This window comes from Pan troglodytes, chromosome 1 (genome assembly GCF_028858775.2).
Source record: "Pan troglodytes isolate AG18354 chromosome 1, NHGRI_mPanTro3-v2.0_pri, whole genome shotgun sequence".
Lineage (NCBI taxonomy): Eukaryota > Metazoa > Chordata > Mammalia > Primates > Hominidae > Pan > Pan troglodytes.
Window position 1 is genome coordinate 80,642,501 of NC_072398.2, and position 20,689 is coordinate 80,663,189.

A 20,689-nucleotide genomic window follows, 5' to 3' on the forward strand; every position below is an offset into this window, starting at 1 on the left:
AAGGAAGCTCCACAGTTTAATAACAAACCAGGACAGAAATGAATTCTTAAAACACTGGCTCTCCTGCCATTTAGTGTCCCAGAAAGTTTGTTCCAAGTCCCATCAATTGCAGGGGTTTCTCTTCTCAACAAAATGAGACTTTCTGGTGACAACTTATTACAAAAGAGACACCCTGCCTCCACCCAGCTTGAACGCTCACACTAATTATATAAAAGGAGGAATATACGTTTGGGCCAACTTGGTTTTACAGAGGAAAATGGAAATACTCTTTTCTCTAGTTTATTTGACTTGCCCAAGGCTAATCCAACATAAAGCAGGAACTGAAGGTCATGGTCATGAATCTGATTTTTATTACACATGTGGCACTATTAGAATTCTTTGCTCTAACAAACAGCTTTCCATCTTCCCAGAAAAAAAAACATATAAAGTATTAATTTACTTATTACATATAAAATTATTTGTGTCTGTACTTGTAACCCCTCAACCATTTCATTGTAATAGGTTGGTCAATAATCAAGGTCAACCAGGTCATCTGTTACTCTATAGCCACCAACATAGCCTCTCCCTGACACCCCAGCTTCTACTTGTAGCTCAAAGCATTGCTGATGGGCAGGTGTCCCTGTCAGTACAGAGTCAAGTCAGCACTATTTTCTCCTTCCCATCCCTTCTCATAAATTTCTAGCTATACCTCATCTCTTCTTTCTCACTTCTGTTCCTGAGAGGATCAAAGTAAAATGATAGCTTGGGAAATTCCTGACCTATAAAGCTGAGAAGCTGAGGAGAGACCAGACCTAAGCCCAGAGAGGAGCTGGGACCATATTCTTTGGCACACATTCTACTGAAGTATGAAGCATGGTAATGGACAGTCCGCAGTTCTACTTCAACCTCTAATTCTTATATTTATTCACAAAATATGTATTAAGCTTCTATTACTATATGACAGGTGCTGTGCCAGGTGCTAATAGTTTTTTTGTTTTGTTTCATTTTGAATTGTTTTGTTTTGTTTTGTTTTTTGGTGGTGAGAAGACTGGTTAGACATTTCCTTATCTCCTCTCCCAGCCAAGTTAACCCTCCTCTTTCTGCCTGAAAGATGCCATGATCACTGTCCAGTCTGAAAGAAGATCTGTGATTAAATGTTTCGAGAGGTAGCTCTGCACTATGAGAATCTTGGACCTGAAATGGAATAGGAAATGTCTCGGCCAGGTTCATGGACACAATTCTAGGACATGACTCTGGTTCATGACTTAATTCAGTATGTCTGATTTGTAGACTCTTCCTGCTTGAGAAAGATGATCTCGTGTGCTTTTCTTAACATTTTGATCCTTAGCCAGTAGGTAAGATCAGATAATCTCCTTCATGCTTCTTTTCAGGATATGCTATTCTTTCAAATTTAGCCAAGACAGAGGATTCCATTCCAGACATTCTTTCCATGAATGGCATTCAGTTAGGAATGTTGTTATGCTTCCATCTTTTTTCACTTAATAAAGGCTTCAGCCAATCTAAGTTACAAATAAGCCTGACCCTACTGAGTTACAAAAGTTATATTTTCTGTAGCTGGTTTAAGAGAACTGGAATCTGAATTGGCCTTCTCCAAGACTACAAGATTGAGTTGGATGACCTTTGCAAAGGTTTCTGGGAGGCAGCTAGACTAAGAAGCATGGGTCTTTCCCCTTCCTCCGTGGAAAAGTATACAGCATGTATAGTTTACCCCTTGGACAGAGCTAGTCCCAAGAAAATTCCTAAAGCTGGAAAAGCTGGCTACTGAACACCTAATACTCAGTTTCTCTTTTCTAAAATTCCTCCTGCTCTTAGAAAGTCTCCTATTGCCCAGATGTCATGCAACTAAATTATATTGCAACCATACAATGGAATACCGTGCAACCATTAAAAAAATATTGTGGAAAAATATTTAGCAGCATGCAAGTCATTCAGGTATTCCCCCACGCCTCCAATTCTCAATCAGAGCATAAAATTTGTTAAATATTTTACTCTGGTCATTGTTTCCTGAGCATGTAAAACCACACCATTTCCTGCACCAAGTCAAGGTTTACAGTCTTAGTTCCAAGAACTAGTTTATAAGTAATAAACCAGACTATTTCCGGTTAGACTAGCAATAAGAAAATATACTATAATTGTTCTTTTTATTGAGAAGCAGTGACATGGATGTTTATCCATCCTAACATTCTCAAAGATGCAAACTTCTCACTGGAATTTAAAAGACATCCTTTTTGAGTAACCATTAGTTAATACTATTGTTTTTCAAATAAGATATAAACCCTAGTCCATCAGTTCATGGCTAGGGGATTTTGAACATGTAACTTAATCTCTTTAAGGCTCAGTTACTGTATTGACAAAATGCAACTACAATAGTATTTATCTCATGTGGTTAATTGAAAAAGTAAACAAAATAGTATGTAAACAACTTATATAGTTCCTAGTAGTCAGTAGATTCTCGATAGATGTCAGCTATTATGCAAACTGCAGGACCTCAGTTTTATCCTCCAGCCTGTATTTAAGAAGGGAGTTGAGAGAGTCTCATCCTCATGGATAAGAGCAAATCACAGACTTCACCAGAGTTTCTAGTCTGTCTTATGATGCAGTCAGGAATTAAAGACCAGCTTTGCATGATTCTCTGTTTTGTTTTTGACCCAGTCTCTCTCCCCTATGAAAAGCAGCAAGAGAGGTTTCACTTCTCTATGAGACATAGCAGGGAAGCAGGACCTTGCTCTGGAACCAGTCTTAGGGAACTGTTAAGTTTAAAGCGTACCAAGGGACAAAGCAAGGAGAATGGCCTAAAAGGAGAGAGAAGCAAGCTGAGACCATAGGGCCTTGAGAGTGGCAAAAAATAAGGGCAATTTGGGAAGACAAAGATGGGCCTAAGAAATTGTCTTGGGAATGAGCAATAGGAGGCCTAGGTAGGATTCCTGTTATACAACAACTCTTTCCCATCAGGAAGCCAAAACTACTCTTGGACTTGGTAATTCCCCTGTCCATATGACACCTTAGCCAAAAGGGTAAATCTAATTCCAGTAAATGAAAGTATTTAGAGTCCTCACAGTGAGGAAAACTGTCTGCAGGCACTGGTGCAGAAATGTCAATGAGTGAGAAACTCCAATATGTTTGTGTTGAGACAAAGAGACAGAGACACCCACAACCACTGTAAGTCAGAATGTGATCCCTGTGCTAGCAGAGGTACAATGTGCTGTGGGGCATGGGGGAGGTAGCTCCAGTGTACTTACTAAGAAGCGTGAGCGTGTGTAAGAGTGGGAGGTGGAGAGGGAGGGGCAAGAATCAACATGAGATTTACAACAAGAACATCTCTTTTCCGGGACTGCTGACATATCCTGGGCTTTCTGCCAGCTCTGACCACCACCTGTTCAAAAACCAGAATGAAAAGCAATTCCCCTTCCTCAGATTCATGTTGACTTGCTCTTCCTTCCCATTATAGTTTGCCTCCCTTTGCACTTTCCAAGAAATTATAACCCTGGGCTCAAGTGAAAATGAGGATCATCTGATTTCAGCTTGTTAACAAGGAATATTGGAGAGTCTGAATGGTGACGACCATCCATGGCCTGTTGATATATAGTGTGTGCCTTTCTGCCCTGCCTTGTTTGCTGGTCTGAGATTTTGCACCCTCTGTGAGTGGCTAGAGAATTAGGTTACTTCCTAACTGCTTTCAGGCTCACCCTTTCCCTCAAAAATCCTACATTCCAATTCTTGAGGTCAGACTTCTTTGGGGCTACAAGGTAAAGGCACTGGCCTTGTTTTCCTAGTTCCTCTCGGTGTGATGTTAGATGTTTAATTTGAGACCTTTCTAACTTTTTGAAGTACGCATTTAGCACTATAAACTTTCTTCTTAACACTGCTTTTGCTGCATCCCAGAGATTTTGGTATGATGTGTCTCTGTTTTCATTTATTGCAAAGAATTTTTTTGATTTCTGTATTAATTTTGTTGCTTACCCAAAAGTCATTTAGGAGCAAGTTATTTAATTTTCATGAATTGTGTGGTTCAAGAGATCTTTTTGGTATTGATTTTTGTTTTTATTCCACTGTGGTCTGAGATTATGGTCAGTATAACTTTGATTTTTTTTAATTTTTTGAGACGTGTTTTATGGCCAAGCATGTGGTTGATCTTGGAGTATGTTCTGTGTCTGTGTGCAGATGAGAAGAATGCGTATTCTGTGGGTGATGGATGAAGTGTTCTATAGGTGTCTATTAGGTCCAATTGGTCAAGTGTCAAGTTTAAGTCCAGAATTTCTTTGTTAGTTTTCTGCTCAGTGATCTTTCTAACACTGTCAGTGGGGTGCTGAAGTCCCCCACTATTATTGTGTAGCTGTCTAAGTCTTTTCATAGGTCTAGAAGTAGTTATTTTATGAGTTTGGGTGCTCCAATATTGGATGCATATATATTTAGGATAGCTAAGTCTTCCTGTTGAATTGGAATCTTTATCATTATGTAATGCCCTTTTTTGTCCTTTTTTACTGTTATTAGTTTAAAGCCTGTTTTATCTGACATAAGAATAGCAACCCCTGCTCTTTTTTGTTTTTCATTTGCATGATAGGTCTTTCTCTGACCCTTTACTTTGAGCCTATGGGTCATTACATGAAAAGTCAAAAACAATAGATGCTGTCAAGGCTGTGGAGAGAAGGCGATGCTTATATACTGTTGGTGGGAATATAAATTAGTTCAGCCATTGTAGAAAGCAGTTTGGAGATTTCTCAAAGAACTTAACCATTCAACCCAGCAATTCCATTACTGGGTATACATCCAAAAGAAAATAAATAGGACACATGTACTTGCATGTTCATTGCAGCACTAAATGCACCATGTCTTTTGCAGCAACTTGGATGTGGCTGGAAGCCATTATCTTAAGCAAATTAACTCAGGAACAGAAAACCAAATACTACATGTTCTCACTTATATGTGGGAGCTAAACATTGGACATAAAGATGGCCACAATAGACACTGGAGACTACTAGAGAGGGGAGGAAAGGGGAATAAGGTTTGAAAAACTAACCACTGGGTTCTGTCTCACTTGTCTGAGTGACAGGATTAATCATACCTCATACCTCAGCATCACACACTATACCTGATATGGTATATCTATATACATATACCCACCCAAATCTCATCGTGAATTGTATTTCCTATAATCTCCACATGTCATGGGAGGGACCTGGTGGGAGGTAATTGAATCATGGGGCCAGTTACCTCCATGCTGTTCTCGTGATAGTGAGTGAATTCTTACGAGATCTGATGGTTTTATAAGGGACTTTTCCCCCTTTTTCTCAGCACTTCTCCTTGCTGCCGCCATGTGAAGAAGAATGTGTTTGCTTCCCCTTCCGCCATGATTGTAAGTTTCCTGAGGTCTCCTCAACCATGCTGAACTGTGAGTCAATTAAGCCTCTTTCAATTATAAATTACCCAGTCTCAGGTATGTCTTTATTAGCAGCATGAGAACGGACTAATACAATCCCCATATAACGAATCTGCACATGGGACCCCTGAATGTAAAATTAAAGTTTAAACTATTAAAAAAAGAAAAGACATTGGCTCATTATGACCACATTGTGTGATTGTTCTGAGAATGGAGTCTCAGGAAGGCTCTGCAGGTGCTAGCTGAACTCTACGCCAACTCTCACACTGGACACCAGAGAAGATTGTGCTAGTGAAATGGGAAATGAACCAGGTTTCAGGAGATGGGGAATAAGGTAAATGAGTGCCAGGTTATACATGGCAGGATTTGCTCACTCATTTAACATTTAGCAAATATCACCAGAGCGTCCAGTACATGCATGCAACAAGAAAAAGGCACAGTCCCTCCACCCAACAAGACTATGGTCTACTGAGCGGGAAAGGCAACCAAAAGATAATTAATATACTACAGTGTGATCATTGCTACAGTGGGAGAAAGTCAAGATGGAATAAAGTAATACAGGAGAAGGAAATAACTCTAAGTTGTTGCGTTGAAATAAGGCTCCTGGAAAGAAAGCAGAGGCAGATTTGAGAAGCACATGGCATGCATGGGGGTCCCCAGACTGGATGGTAAAGGAGGGAGTGGAGGGGTGCAAATCAGTACCTGAGGCAGCCAGGGCTTGGTTGACACACTACCAAGAGTGCCCCATCTCTCATTCTTTCCTCCTCTATCCTTTCCCCTTTCTTTTGATGGATCTTCTCCCATCAGATTTGTACACCAAAGAAATAAGCACTATAGACCACAATAAAAATGGATCCAAGTGGCTTTTTTAAAAGGCAACCTCACTTAATTAAGATATTCAGTCTCCATAACCCTGAAGGAATTCACTGGAAGTGCCAGTTTTCCCAGCAGCCCAGCACCCAAGAGGGAAACTAGATATAACCACACTTATGCTGCCTTCCCTCTGTTTCACTCTTTCTCTTCTTTCTCCTCTCTTATCCTTGACCCTGAGAGAGAAGAGGAACAAAACTGAGTAGAAAGAGGTAAAGGAAAGGATGTGTGGATGAAAATACAAGAAAAAAGAATGGCAACACATGAGGAATGCTGGACTACCTCCTGCATATGGGCTATCTAAAGTGTTCCTCAGCAGACCTTTTTTTTTCTTTTCTTTTCTTTTCTTTTTTTTGAGACAGAGTGTCACTCTGTCATCAGGGTGGATTTCAGTGGCACAATCTCGGCTCACTGAAACTTCCGCCTCCCAGATTCAAGCAATTCCCCTGCCTCAGCCTCCCAAGTAGCTGGGCCTACAGACGCACACCACCATGCCCAGCTAAATTTTGTATTTTAGAGACAGGGTCCACCATGTTGGCCAAGGTGGTCTCGATCTCCTCATGATCCACCCACCTCAGCCTCCCAAAGTGCTGGGTTTACACGTGTGAGCCACCACACCCGGCCAAGAGACCTTTTCTTAACAAGGATTTTCTCCCAATCCTCCTGGATAGAAGGATAGAAGGATGGAAAAGGAAGGTGAAGGCAAGACCCTTGGCCCAGAAACACAGCAAAGGTGGTCTGGTGAGAAGGTGGCAGAGGGGCCATCTCTGTACTGCACTCCCTCTCCCCTGGGCCCTTTTCCCCCTCCCCTGCCCTTGGGCAGTTGTCTCAGACACCTGAAGTTCTCTGCACACTTTCCCCCTTTCTCTGATTCTTTTCTATTCTCTACCAACTGTGATGCCTACAACAGGCCTGAGTGGCTCCGCTCCTGCTCTTACACAGGTGAACCTCCTCATGAACTCCCAGGGGGACATATGTGGAGTACTGGACATAGTCCATTTCTCAAGGACAGCAGGATCCAACCTGTCCATTAGCAACAGCAGCATTGTGTGAGATAAGCAATGAATGAAGACACACATGGTGTCCTTCCTCTCAACAATATCAATGACAACACAACAATCTTCTTTTATGGAGCCTTTCCCAACCAGCTTCCACCTCCCTCTGATTGTGATCTTTCTTTGTGCTGTTGGTCAGCATTTCACAGATATGCTTGCAAGATCATCTGTTTTTAATAATGATAATGTCTAATAGTATTCAAACATTTACATCTTGTGTTTCTTTATCACAAAATCACTTTGCAAGGTATAAATTATTATTTCTACTTTACAGATTATAAAATACAGACTCAAGTTTGTCAAACTTCAAAGCCCTCACTCTTTCTCCTGCTCCAAAATGTCTTATTTCCCCAACTGTAAGCACACTGAGGATAGAAACTGTGGCTCCTACCATGTTCTAACCCAATGCAAAGAAGCTAAGAACCTTGATAAAAGGTTAGATAAATGGCTAGCTAGAATAACCAGTTTAGAGAGGAACATAAATGACCTGATGGAGCTGAAAAACACAGCACGAGTGAACCATACACAAGTATCAACAGCCAAATCAATCAAGCAGAAGAAAGGATATAAGAGTTTGAAGACCACCTTACTGAAATAAGACATGCAGACAATGGAGAAAAAAAGAATGAAAAGAATGAAGAATGAAATGTGAACAAAGCCTCCAGGAAATATGGGACTTCATAAAAACACCAAACCTATGATGGACTAGAGTACCAGAAGGAGATGAGGTGAATGGAAACAAGCTGGAAAACACACTTCAGGATATTTTCCAGGAGAACTTCCCCAACCTAGCAAGACAGGCCAACATGCAAATTCAGGAAATACAGATAACACCGTTAAGATACTCCACGAGAAGTTCAACCCCAAGAAACGTAATTATCAGATTCTCCAAGGTAGAAATGAAGGAAAAACTGTTAAGGGCAGCCAGAGAGAAAGGTCAGGTCACCTGCAAAGGGAAGCACATCAGACTAACAGTGGACCTCTCAGCAGAAACCCTACAAGTCAGAAGAGATTGGGGGCCAATATTCAACATTCTAAAAAAAAAAAAAGTATTTTCAACCCAGAATTTTATATCCAGCCAAACTAAGCTTCACATAAGCGAAGGAGAAACAAAATACTTTCCAGACAAGCAAGTGCTGAAGAATTTCATTACCATCAGGCCTGCCCTGCAAGAGCTCCTGAAAGAAGCACTAAATATGGAGAGGAAAAACTGGTATCAGCCACTGCAAAAACATATCAAAATATAAAGACCAATGACACTACAAAGAAACTGAATCAACTAGTGTGCAAAATAACCAAATAGCATCATGATGACAGGATCAAATTTACACATAACAATATTAACCTTAAATGTAAATGGGCTAAATGCCTCAATTAAAAGACACAGACTGACAAATTGGATAAGGAGTCAAGACCCATCAGTGTGCTGTACTCAGGAGACCCATCTTACATGCAAAGGCACACACAGGCTCAAAATAAAGGCATGGAGGAAAAATTACCAAGCAAATGGAAAGCAAAAAAAAGCAGGGGTTGTAATCTTAGTCTCCATCAAAACAGACTTTAAACCAACAAAGATCAAAACAGACAAAGAAGGACATTACACAATAGTAAAGTGAACAATTCAACAAGAAAATCTAACTATTCTGAATATACATGCACCCAATACAGGAGCACCCAGATTCATAAAACAATTTCTTAGAGACCTACAAAGAGGCTTAGACTCCCACACAATAATAGTGGGAGACTTTAACACCCTACTGTCAGTATTAGACAAATCCATGAGACAGAAAATTAAAAAGGATATTCAAGACTTGAACTTAGCTCTGGATCAAGTGGACCTAGTAGAAATCTACAGAACTCTCTACCCCAGATCAGCAGAATATAAATTTTTCTCAGTGCTACATGGCACTTATTCTAAAATCGACCACACAATTGGAAGTAAAACACTCCTCAGCAGATGTAAAAGAACGGAAATCATAACAAACAGTCTCTCAGACCACAGTGCAATAGAATTAGAATTCAGGATTAAGAAACTCACTCAAAACCACAGAATTTCACGGAAATTGAACAACCTGCTCCTGAATGACTCCTGGGTAAATAATGAAATTGAGGCAGAAATCAATAAGTTCTTTGAAACCAATGAGAACAAAGAGACAACATACCAGAATCTCTGGGACACAGCAAAGCAGTGCTTAGAGGGAAATTTATAGCACTAAATGCCCACATCAGAAAGCTGGAAAGATCTCAAATTGACACCCTAATGTCACAATTAAAAGAGCTAGAGAGGCAAGAGCAAACTAATCCAAAAGCTGGCAGAAAACAAGAAATAGCTAAGATCAGAGAAGAATTGAAGGAGATGGAGACATGAAAAACCCTCCAAAAAAAAAATCAACAAATCCAGGAGCTGTGTTTTTTTTTTAATTAACAAAATAGACTTCTAGCTAGACTAATAAGAAGAGAGAGAAGAGTCAAATAGACGCAATGAAAAATGATACAGGGGATATCACCACTGACCTCAAAGAAATACGAACTATCATCAGAGAATATTATAAACATTTCTATGCAAATAAACTAGAAAATCTAGAAGAAATGGATAAATTCCTGGACGCATACATTCTACTAAAACTAAACCAGAGGAAGTTGAATCCCTGAATAGACTAATAACAAGCTCTGAAATTGAGGCAATAATTAATAGCCTACCAACCAAAAAAAGCCCAGGACCAGATGGATTCACAGCTGAATTCTACCAGAAATACAAAGAAGAGCTGGTACCATTCCTTCTGAAACTATTCCAGAAAATTGAAAAGGAGGGACACCACACCTCCCTAACTTATTTTATGAAGCCAGCATTATCCTGATACCAAAACCAGGAAGCGGCACAACAAAAAAAAAGAAATCTTCAGGCCAATATCCCTGATGAACCTTGAGGTGAAATCCTCATTAAAATACCAGCAAACAGAATCCAGCAGCACATCAAAAAACTTATCCAACATTATCAAATTTGTTTCATCCCTGGGATGCGAGGCTGGTTCAACATATGCAAATCAATAAATGTAATCCATCATGTCAACAGAACCAAAGACAAAAACCACAAAATTATCTCAATAGATGCAGAAAAGGCCTTTGATAAAATTCAACATCCATTCATGTTAAAAAAACTCTCAGTAAGCTAGGTTGTAATGGAACATATCTCTAAATAATAAGAAATATTTATGACAAACCCACAGCCAATATCATATTGAATGGGCAAAAGCTGGAAGCATTCCCTTTGAAAACCAGTGCAAGACAAGGATTCCCTCTCTAACCACTCCTATTCAACATAGTATTGGAGGTTCTGGCCAGGGCAATCAGGCAAGAGAAAGGAATAAATGATATTCAAATAAGAAGAAAGGAAGTCAAGTTGTCTCTGTGTGCAGACAACATGATTTTATATTTAGAAAATCCCATCATCTCAGCCCAAAAACTTCTCGAACTGATAAGCAACTTCAGCAAAGTCATGGGATATAAAATCAATGTGAGAAAATCACAAGCATTCCTTTACACCAACAATATTCAAGCAGAGAGCCAAATCATAGATCAACTCCCACTCACAATTGCTACAAACAGAATAAAATACCTAGGAATACAGCTAACAAGGGAAGTGAAGGGCATCTTCAAGGAGAACTACAAACCATTGCTCAAGGAAATAAGAGAGGACACAAACAAATGGAAAAACATTCCATCCTCATGGATAGGAAGAATCAATATCATGAAAATGGCCATATGGCCCAAAGTAATGTATAGATTCAATGCTATTCCCATCAAACTCCCATTGACATTCTTCACAGAATTAGAAAAAAACTATTTTAAATTTCATATGGAATCAAAGGAGACCCTGTATAGCCAAGACAATCCTAAGCAAAAAGAACAAAGCTGGAGGCATTATGTTACCTGACTTCAAAATATATTGCAAGGCTACAGTAACCAAAACAACATGGTACTGGTACCAAAACAGACATGTAGACCAATGGAGCAGAAAAGAGATTTGAGAAATAACACCACACATCTACAACCATCTGATCTTTGACAGACCTGACAAAAACAAGCAATGAGGAAAGGATCTCCTATTCAACAAAATGGTTCCAGGAAAACCAGCTAGCCATATGCAGAAAACTGAAACTGGACCCCTTACTTGCACCTTATACAAAAATTAACTCAAGATGGATTAAAGACTTAAATGTAAAACCCAAAACCATAAAAACCCTAGAAGAAAACCTAGGCAATACCATTCAGGACAAAGGCATGGGCAAGGCTTCATGACAAAAACACCAAAAGCAATTGCAACAAAAGGCAAAATTGACATATGGGATCTCATTAAACTAAAGAGCTTCTGCACAGCAAATGAAACTATCATCAGAGTGAATAGTTTCGTTTGAAAAGAAATAGTTTCGTTTGAAAAGAAAGAAAGGAGGGAGGGAGGAAAGAAAGGAAGGAAGGAAGGAAGGAAGGAAGGAAGGAAGGAAGAAAGAAAGAAAGAAAAATAAAGAGAAAAAGAAAGAAAGAAAGAGAGTTGGAGAAACCAGCCCCACAGCCCCACACCACCCAGCAGGTACCCCGAGTCCAGCAGAGACAAAAGATTTAGAAAGAGACAGAATAAGAGTTTAAAAGGTGGGTCCAGAGGACCGGAGCCTCGGAGGCTTGCTCATGCCCCCAAGCTCTCAGCCTCCACCCAATTTATTGGTTTACGCTCTTTGTTCTTAGGGCAAATGGGAGGGTAGGAAGGGATGAGGAAAAGGATTAATCAGTGAAGGAGAACTTGTGAGTCATTCAATAAGATGTATAGCAGTGGTGGTTTCTGTGAATTTCCTCGAGCAAAGGTGTGTGTCTAAACTACTTAAGATCTTTAACTTATCGGGACTGAAATGGGTGGGAGTAGGTTTCAGAAGGAGCCAAGACGTTTGGTTATACTCCACTGCTTCAAGGCAGTGTTATTTCCCTGAGCAACCTGTGGCATGCCACTGAGCCATTATGCTCTCGGGGCATACAGCCATGAAGGCAATAAGGAGACTTTTCTCCTCAGAAGCCGCCCATGGCTCCCCATGGGTGTCTTACTTATCTGACATTCCAGAAAGTCAAAGAAAGAAAGAAAGAAGAAAAGAAAGAGAAAGAAAGAAAGAAAGAGAAAGAAAGAAAAGAAAAGAAGGAAAGAAGGGAAGGAAGGAAGGAAGGAAGGAAAGAAGGAAAGAAAAGAAAGAAATTTCTAAAAAAGAAATTGTGGCTCCTACTTCTTTGAATCCTCTGAAGTGCTCAGTCGTGCCCTGAATATAGGCTTAATTTCAAACATTTCTGTAGCTAATGAAAAAGAAGTTTGATTGTAGAGGGCAATATGATAAAGGCATTAAACAAGACACACACAGCTGCTTTCTTACCTGCAAAGCCAGCCTTTCCTCCCAAATGCACATAGTCATTAGTAAAAAGCTAAATTTAAAGCCATGATAAAATAGTCAGCCAGTTGCTAAACAAAGGCATCTTAGATACATCTTCATTTGTTTGCATTCTACACTGAAAAGTCATCAAACATCCCCAGATAGATGGAGAGAAAGAGCAGGTATTAAGCCAGAGCTGTGATTCCTAAGCCTATCCAGGCAGTGACATTCCTGTGACTTTGCAAGGACAAGAAAGTCACCAACACATGCCACATGTCTTACAGACTGTCCATAAGCCAAAAGTGGTCCTCATGCTGATGGCAAGAGATGGAATTTGAAAAAAGAGATACTTCTTGCATATTTCAAAGTCTCTCCAGTGATTTGAGGAGAAAAATATCAAAAATAAAGATGAAAGTCTAGCAAACTAGTAGAACACAGAAAAGGGGGCATAAGTCCCTGTATCCTAATGCTGGCTGGCTTCCAGCATGTCATTTTGTATACATTTGTCATTTTGTATAAAGGCATCAATGAGGAATACATGACTGGGTGCAATAACTGGCCTTGGCCTTGACACCAGTCCTGACCCCACTAGGTCTTCCCTGTACACTGGCCCCCTGCCCTCCATGTCTTCAGCCACCTTCCTTTGGCCCAAACATTCCCATAGCTGCCTTGATGGAACACTACCCAGCAGTTTCCCACTCTGATTCTTCCCTACTTAAGGACCCTTGAAAGAGCAGAAGAGAGAATGACCCACAGCCAGAGAGTATATGAACCTCTGAGTCAGCTAACCCAGCAATAGTTATGCCTTCTAGAGAGGGAGTCCACACCAGGCCATGGGGAGGAGTCATCCAGCTTCAATATCTATAACAAAGACTTATTTCACTTACTTAGGAGAACTCAAGTTTAAAATAGTGAGTGAGACTTTTTTTAGCATTTCCCAAAAGATAAAACTGCAGCCCTTTTCCAGCCAGAGAGATAAGCTGTGCATTAGTTGACTTGCAGAGTTCAACCGAATGGAATGGTCTTGGAGTAAGGCAGTAATAGAAAAATCAGCCTTTGTGTCTGGCCTGCTTTTTAATATTCCCACTGAACTCTCAGTCTGTTAAGAATATCATGATATATTTGGTCTAATCTCTTAGGTACATATCTCCTCTCAGCAGATACCCCAACAAGTAATGGCAAATGTGCCTTTCAATAGAAGAAGAAGAAGAAAAGGTTGACAAGAGAAAGGGCAGGAGAAAAGGGGGCTCAGCTCTTGCAAGGCCATCCTGACTGGCTATCACTGGTGCTATTGCAGGGATGGCACAGCAATGCTTCACTTACCAAGTGCTCCCTGCACAAGACACCTCTGGTGCCTGCACATGAGACTAAGACCTCTCCTTTAGGGACCATTTTGCTACACCTTCCCCACAGTGTGTCTCAGAAACTCTTCTGTCATTCTCCATATTCAAATCACAACTTGAGTCAATTTTATTTGCCCTTTTCATGACATGTTTAAATTTCTGTCTTGACATCTTGTCTTGACATGAGCTTTAAGGTAATATGCAGTAATATTTCTGGGATGAGAATCCCTGAGTTACAATTTTAAATTTTGTTGTTATAATAATGACTTACATGAACATATCTTTCCTCTTTTGAATACTACCTGATTCAGAGAAACTTCTAATATTCCAACGGGTTTTTCTCCTCATGATTATTTATATCATTGTGTCCAAAGTTTTTTGATCATCCACCCCATGAGTAAAAACTTTTGAGCATGTGCCCCCAAAATATATTTACTTGTAAATTTTATATGTAAGTCACTGTCAACCCATATAGTATATATTTTTAGAGCTTAATTTCTTTCTTATTTTAGATAAGAAATAAATAGAAACTCTAATATTTTACTCCTGTGCTCCAGTAAATTATCATACAGAAGGAATGCTTGTACCCCACTTTGGAGGATATTACATAAAAAGAAAGGGGATATGTACGAGGTTGTCATCATTCCTGCAATGATAGAAACAACATTCTTCTCCCACCTCAATGAACTGTTGTTGTGACAGATATACGTATAAGGCCCTCTGAGCTAATGAAAAAAAAAAGAATTATTCAACCTAATTCAATGGGAAGCACTGTGCCATAAATAATCTCAAATCATTATCCTGGCCATTAATTTCAGCCTCTCCCTCTTGTTGCACATGTTTTTGGAATGACCAACTTGCAGCACAATTGACTCATTTGCTGTCCACCTCCCTTACTTGGTTTATACCTTTCTGGAAGTGCTAACTGCAGTGAAATGGTCAAGTTGCTGGAGGGAGAAAGAAGGATGTTCACAAACTGGGAAAGAGTATCCAAATTATCACAAGGTGCCAGCAGAGTCACTGTCACCATCAGACCACCTAGGGAGCCAACTGTTGCCATCACTCACCCATGTCACTTACAGATCTCTCTGTTCACAAAGAAAGAAAGCAGATGAAAAAGCCTGTTTACATTAGAAAAGGAAGAGTTTAGCTTCCATGTGCCTGTGATCTAGCTTCTTTCTGTAAGTTGTAGATGCTGAAAGAAAATAGACATGGCCTGTGTGCTTTCAAGCAGCACTCTCCCTGCCGGTTCTCAAAAAACATTAAATAAAAAATATTCTATAGAGATCCACCCAGCTGTTCTGACTTAAGTGCAATGCATTAGACACAACACAAAGCAAATGGAGCAAGTCAAGAGGCAGAAGGAATGTCCTCATAGGCAGGGGCCTAGGTACTACAATGCCTGCTGCCAAAATGTGACACTCCCTATTAAAACTGAAAGTCATCACCATGCCAATATCAGTCAAGTTTACCATTTGCTGTAGACCAACAAAACTACCTTGGGTTGGCAGTGGGAGCTTGGGGGATTCAACTTGGTTTGCGGGGCTACAAAGATGGTCAAGACCCAGACCTGCCCTCAAGGTGCTCACAGTCTATAAAGCAGCTAAACTTAAGGGGAAGGAACATGCTAAAGGGTTCATGGGCAGGCCATACTCCCACAGCTGGGTGTTTCCCTGCAGCCTCTCAAGTAGCCTCTGAGTAGTGGGGAGGGCAGAAGCCATATGGACCTTATGCAAGTTATACAAACTGAGCACTTTTAATGTCACCTGAGGGGCAGGGGGACTCCCTGTACTGATTATTAGGATGTGAAAGAGATGATACAAAGGCTTATATTATAATGCCTTCCTTGTCTGAGTGGGGAGAGGAGCAACATCCCAAGACACTCAGAAAATTAGATTGTACAATCCCCTGTGGTAACCCCATTCTAGGCTAACAAGCCTCCCTTGGTGGAGAGCCTGCAGGCAAATGCCAACTATTGCACAGCTCTCAGAGATCATGTGAAAGTTGTCATTTAAACCATCCTTTCAATAAGAACTCCACAGGGTCTTTGGGATCAAAGGAAACAGAGAAAGTTGGCAGGTGGCAGGAAATACTTAGTCTCCTTGCCTGCAGAAGCTCTTGAAAATCCTGTATTCCATTTCTCATGCATGCACGGGCCTGCTTAGATCAGGCCTTGTTCTTCCAAGTAAATAATATTTAACCTTTCAACAAATATTTATTAAATGCTGTTTGTCACTGTTCTATGCCCTGGGAATACAGAAGTAAACAAAACAGACACAAACCTCTGCCTGCATAGAGCTCCCACTAACATACATAAGCTATATAAATGGCAGGAGCCATAAGTGCTATGGAGAATCAGAAAGCAGAGCAAGCAGATGGGGAGGCTCCATTGCCATAACCTGCAGAGACCCTTATGAGAGTTAGAGTCTAAGGCTGAGGAGGACCTGAGAGTCCAAGAATTCTTGTAGTAACTCATGCAAAATGGGATCAAGAACCAGATGATGTCAGGCCTTGTGGTCTGATGGTCATGGAGAGGCTGTGTATGTTGAGGAAGAAGGGGCTGGAGTCTTGGCAGGAGCACACAGACTTTCAGTCCCCCTTCCACTTCTCCTGTAAATCATGTGGTTGTTCTGGGGTGGGGTGGTATTATCTAGAGCACCTGGAAGTCTTAGCTCCCTCTTCATTCCTATAAAAAGATGTGGAAGCAGGAAGGAACATTAGTGTTATCAAAACAATAAAGGTTGTGTAAATTACTCATAATTTTCACTATCTTCTATCTTAGGAAAATTATTTCCCATGATTTCAGCAAGTGACAAGTTTTTACAATGAAGCATAAACTTTCTTAGTCTAAGTAAATTTGTGGTTTTGCTCTGTTCCTCCCCACCCCAGGCTTGCTCTGGACAGTAACCAAGCTGTCCTGGGCTAAATGCACCATCTAGCGGTCAGCTCGGGAAATTATCTAACCCCTGCCACCTTCACTAGTTCCCTGCTCTACCCCTTCTATTTATCCCTGAGTAAATACATCTCAAATTATCTATTTACTCAGAAATATGACAAAAAAATGCTTTCTCCCACTTTCATCCATCTTTTACCATTACCTCTTTCTCTCGTACACAAGTCTTTCATGATTCTCGTGGAAAAACTTACAACTTCACACATAGAAAAAAAAAATCACGCTTAGAGTATGACAGAGTACTTTCATGGCTGTCCGACCTCCCTGACCCCACATTTTATGCTGTCTTCTTGCCACATTACCCAACTCACACTGGTCTTCTGCTGTTCCTGAAACCTGCCTATGCATGGGGCTTTAAGCTTCACTTCTCTCTGCCTAGAATATCCTTCCTCCTGCAGAGCCACATTGATTACTCCCTACTTCTTTGAGGAACTCTGTCAGCAGCTCCTTCAAAGAGATTTGCCTTTGTTAGTGTATCTAAAATCTCATCTCTTACCCCAATTTTTTTCTTCAAAGCACTTATCACTACTTGATATTTTATGATATATCTGTCTTTCATTAGTTTGGTGTCTGAATAGCTCCAGAAGAAAGAAAATTTCTCAGAAACAGAAACTTTGTTTTGTCCCTTGATGTATCTCAAGTGATTCCAGGCCTGGAACATAACAGGAATTCTCCCCAGTCTCCCCTCCCACCCAAAAATGTGAAATCTATTTTCATAGTCAATATACAAGATTGATGCCTGAGAAACAGCAATAACAAGAAAAGGGGAATCTGTAGACATTCAAGTGAAAATCAGATTTACAAAGAACCAGTGAAACCCTGAAAGTCGCTGAGACATCCTCTTTAGGATCTTCGTATACTTCTTATCCCTTTTTAATTAAATGTGTTTTCCCTCAAAGTCTATTCAAAATAAACGTGGTTTAGTTTAATTTCTTTTTTGTTATTTTTTTTTAAAAACTTTGGCATTGTACCATTATGATCTTCAACTATTTATTTCAAATATGCTCTATTTCAGCTGCATTTTAAGTTATACTTGGGCTAGAAACCTGGTCACTAGTAAGTACACTATTTCTATGTAGAGATATCCCCTGTGAATTCCAAATAACCAACTTGCAAGTGACATTTTGAATTATAACCCTGCTGCAAACTGGGAACACTCTTTAGGTGGCTTTTAAAATTTTTAGAATCCCACAGTGACGATTAAAGATGGCTGCGCCCATGTAATATCACTAGCAACTGGTGACCTCTTTCTCCTCCTTGCCTGGCCCCTGTGGTGGCAGGCTGGGCACGAGGACCATGCTGGGCCGGACCCCCTGAGAAGTTTCTGCAGCACTGAAACAAGGCCAGATTACCCCAACAGAGCTCTGTCAAAAATGTCTCTCTCTTATCAAGAAGACCAAGTTTCTACATGCCTACATTACTGTATCAGAAGAGGTGGCCTTAAAACAAGCTAAAGAATCAGAAAAGAGATATAAGCATGAACAGTCACTTGGGGATTTAGATGGAATTCCTATTGCAGTAAAAGACACCTTTAGTACATCTGGCATTGAGACAACATGTGCATCAAATATGCTGAAAGGTTATGTACCACCTTATAATGCTAGAGTAGTTCCGAAGTTGTTGGATCAGGAAGCTCTACTAATAGGAAAAACAAATTTAGATGAGTTTGCTATTGGATCTGGAGGAACAGATGGTGTGTTTGGACCAGTTAAAAACCCCTGAGTTATTCAAAATAATATAGAGAAAAGAGGAAGCAGAATCCCCACAGCAAGAATGAAGATTCAGACTGGCTGATAACTGGAGGAAGCTCAGGTGGGAGTGCGGCTGCTATGTCGGCTTTAGGATCAGCTACTGGAGGATCGACCAGAAATCCTGCTGCCCACTGCAGGTTTGTTGGTTTCAAACCAAGCTATGGTTTAGTTTCCCATTATGGTCTCATTCTCCTGGTGAATTTGATGGATGTGCCAGGAATCTTAACCAGATGTGTGGATGATGCAGCAATTGTGTTGAGTGTACAGGCTGGACATGACACCAATGATTGTACCACAGTATAGGACCCTATTAAACCATTTATTTGGTTTGGCAGATGTGAGCAAACTATGTATAGAAATTCCAAAGGAATATCTTGTGCCAGAATTATTAAGTGAAGTACAGTCTTTTTGGTCCAAAGCTGCTGACCTCTTTGAGTCTGAAGGGGCCAAAGTAACTGAAGTATCCATTCCTCACACCAGTTATTCAATTGTCTGCTATCATGTATCGTGCACATCAGGAGTGGCATTAAATATGGCAAGACTTGATGGGCTACAATGTAGTCACAGATGTGACACTGATGTGCCCACTCAGTGTGTCCACCCATGGTTGAAGCCATGTATGCGTCAACCAGACAAGAAGCGTTCAATGATGTGGTGAGAGGAAGAATTCTCTCAGGAAACCTTTTCTTATTAAAAGAAAACTGGGAAAATTATTTCATCAAAGCACAGAAAAGTGCGACGTCTCATTGTTAATGACTTTGCAAATGCTTTTAACTCTGGAGTAGACGTCTTCCTAACTCCCACCATCTTAAGTGAGGCAGTACCATATTTGGAGTTCATCAAAGTAGACAAGAGAACATGAAGTTCCCAGAATTATATTTTTACACAAGCTGTAAATATGGCAGGATTGCCAGCAGTGAGTATCCCTGCTGCACTCTCAAACCAAGGGTTGCCAGTAGGACTGCGGTTTTTTGAACATGCATTTTGTGACCAGCAGCTTCTTACAGTAGCCAAGTGGTTTGAAAAACAAGTACAGTTTCCTGTTATTCAACTTCAGGAATTCATGGATGATTGTTCATCAATGATCACTCAGTAGGGCACATCACTCAGTAGGGCAGGAAGAAATTTCTGGATTCTTCTCATTCTACCTGAGAGCAGAGGAAGACCTGTAGAAGCTGAGCTCAAATTCCCCCTCTGCTTAACCGTAGCTCGCCATTTGCTTTGCTCTAACATGACTGTTCCATATGACATAAGGAATATCTTCCAAGGCAGTTTTCTCCCAGAGTCCTGAAAGGAAACTAGGAAAATGTAAATGTCCTCTGCTTCTGGCTTTCCCACATCTACCAGGTAGAAGCATGATGCAAGATTCTCACCACCCCATGTCTTCTCTCCTTCCCAAAATTCATCAGGACTCAAGGGGGAGATTTTCACTTCTTTTCCTCTCTGGAATGCTCTTCTGCCACTTGTCTTTCTTCTTCTCAGGGCAACAAAACTTCATGCCCAGGTTAATTGCAGAAAACGGTGTCCCCTCTATGCTACAGAAGAATCTCTAAGACCTAGTTCGACTAAGCTGGCTTTTAATACACTAAAAAGGCCAAAGAAGTTTTGAAAAGCCCTTTCTAATTGGCAAGTCCTGGTTTCACAAAACTATTAAATTAAAAAAAAAAAAAAACTAAAAGATGTTTTAAAATAATTCCTACTCTGGGCATCAAAAGCTAGATAGTTTTCATTTTGCATTCCTGTTATAGAAACCCTATTCCTCCTTGAGGCAAATGGATGCTTCTGGCAGCATGGGAAGGGAGACACCAGAAAAAAATTCATGAGGAAAACACTCCAATAAATTGCAAAGAATAAATTCCCGGCACAGTGCTCTCAACACTCTTTTCTTGAGTATCTAGTATGTGCCAGACCCCAGGCAGAAGCTACGAGGCCAGT

General features: G+C 40.4%; 1 protein-coding gene and 1 pseudogene across 1 annotated transcript in view; one reads left to right on the top strand and one right to left on the bottom strand.

The window, feature by feature from the left end:
• LOC469572 (lymphotactin) overlaps nt 1–20,689 on the bottom strand; it is a 207,105-nt gene that overhangs the window by 113,866 nt on the left and 72,550 nt on the right. The gene's annotated exons all lie outside the window — the stretch shown is intronic.
• Nucleotides 18,300–19,944, top strand: LOC129135466 (glutamyl-tRNA(Gln) amidotransferase subunit A, mitochondrial-like; annotated as a pseudogene).